Source organism: Sciurus carolinensis, chromosome 17 (assembly GCF_902686445.1).
Source record: "Sciurus carolinensis chromosome 17, mSciCar1.2, whole genome shotgun sequence".
Lineage (NCBI taxonomy): Eukaryota > Metazoa > Chordata > Mammalia > Rodentia > Sciuridae > Sciurus > Sciurus carolinensis.
The window spans coordinates 6,349,069-6,351,009 of record NC_062229.1 but is presented as its reverse complement, the minus strand read 5'-3'; positions in this window follow the sequence as shown (position 1 = coordinate 6,351,009).

Sequence of the window (1,941 nt, the reverse complement as noted above, 5' to 3'; positions counted from 1 at the left end):
ACAAACCACATTGATATTTGATCAAGAAGCATTTAAAATAAAGAATTATTATGTATTATAAAGGGATTAAAATTAATGAGAATGAAGTACAACACTGCAGAACATAGAAATAAAATATGGAAAATCTGCTCAGACAGATGTCTTGTCAGAGGTGCTCTGTGTAAACCCATTCCAAGGTCTACTTGTTAAAGCAGTCAACTCCTGGGTGTTCTGGTCTAACACAGACCAAAGGACCCTGGCATGGAGAAGATACCCATGCCTAGGATTCAAGCACTAAAATATGTGATTTGCCTGAACCTTTTACTTTTGGTGAGAAACTATGTGTATATATTCTTATTTTACATTTTTTGTAGATTATTATTTTTATTCTCTATATTTTACATATATGATTCTTATTGCTGAGCTTGTTGGCACATGCTAGTAATTCCAGTGGCTCAGGAAGCTGAGGCAGAAGGATCACAATTGCAAAGCAAACCTCAGGAACTTAGCAAGGACCTAAGCAACTTAGGGAGATGCTGTCTCATAGTAAAAAATAAAAAGTGCTGAAGCTTTGGCTCACTGGTAAAGCACGTGTGGGTTCAGTCCCTAGTGCTGAAATAAGAAAGATTCCTACCTTTTTTCATTGACCCCTTCTCATTTTATTAAAATTGACTATAATTTCAAAATCACATTTTGTAAACTGTCTTCCAATTCTGTCATAATATTTCCAGTGGGAATTTTTCATCATTTCAGGATACTGTGGACTAGAACTATAGTTCTACATTTTTAATTGAGGAGATAATTAATGCACAGTATCAACAAAAGTTTAAGTAGTATCAGATATGCCATTTTGAGCATGTTTGATTAGATCTTGGCATCATTTAATAGTTGGAGAAGATGTTCCATGGTAGTAATCAACTCAAAACTTTGGTAATTAAGGACTTGAATAATTTGTTTTATTAACTCTATTTACCATTTGTTAACTCTTTCTATTAAACTCTTAATCTATAATATTCAAAATATATTATTTTAAAGAACTTCTAAAAAAGATGCATTGCCATTTCTCTCTTCCCCTTCTCCTACCCATTAATCTTCTAAACACCTGAATAATAGATAAGTTATAAGAAGACATCAGAAGGGTTACAAAATGAGACCAACTTTTCCCAATCCCACTCAGAAGAAAATAAATTAGACAACTTGTGGAATGGGCAAAAGGCAAGGGGCCTCAATCAAGAAATTGATTCTTCTTCCCAGGTAATGAGTCAGTGCCCAAAGAGGAGAGTAGCCCTCAGGCAGAAGTGAGGTTTCTGTATTTGAGCAATGTGTATGGACTCAAGATCTGAGCACTGTCTAGACCATGGCTGTGGACATGCAACTAAATTTCAGTCTTTAAATAATACACTCACATATATGTTCCAATAGTTTTTCAAGTTTTGGAAAAGTCTCATCTCCTCCTTAATGCTTGCTCACTTGCTCTCTCTCTCTTTCTCTCTCAAATCTTGAGATTTAGGGGTTCATTTATCTCAAGGATCAAATTTTACAGTTAATGCCAGTATTTCCCTCCAGAAATGAGTTTCATGTATTTTCTGAAAGATGAAAAAGAAGTAATTTTTCAAGCAGTCAAGTCTAGACTAGACTTTCAAGTCTCCATGTAAGAATTCATTGTATTCCAAGGTTTTCTTTATTTCTAATAAAATAAAAGGAGGGGCTAAGTATGGAATATGATGATACTAAATTTATTGATATTTTCTGTTTGCCAGGAAGTGTACCAAACTTCTTCCCATAATTATATACCCTGTCCCCACTTCTCAAGAGGCAATCTTCAAACTACCACATTCCCATCCCCCATGGTATTTTTCCACAGGCATATTCCTGTGTACAACCCACACAGATGAAGTACCATCTCTGAGGACTGGACCAAGGGACCTGTGTTTCCATGAGCTCTCTGTGCTTCTCATGCAG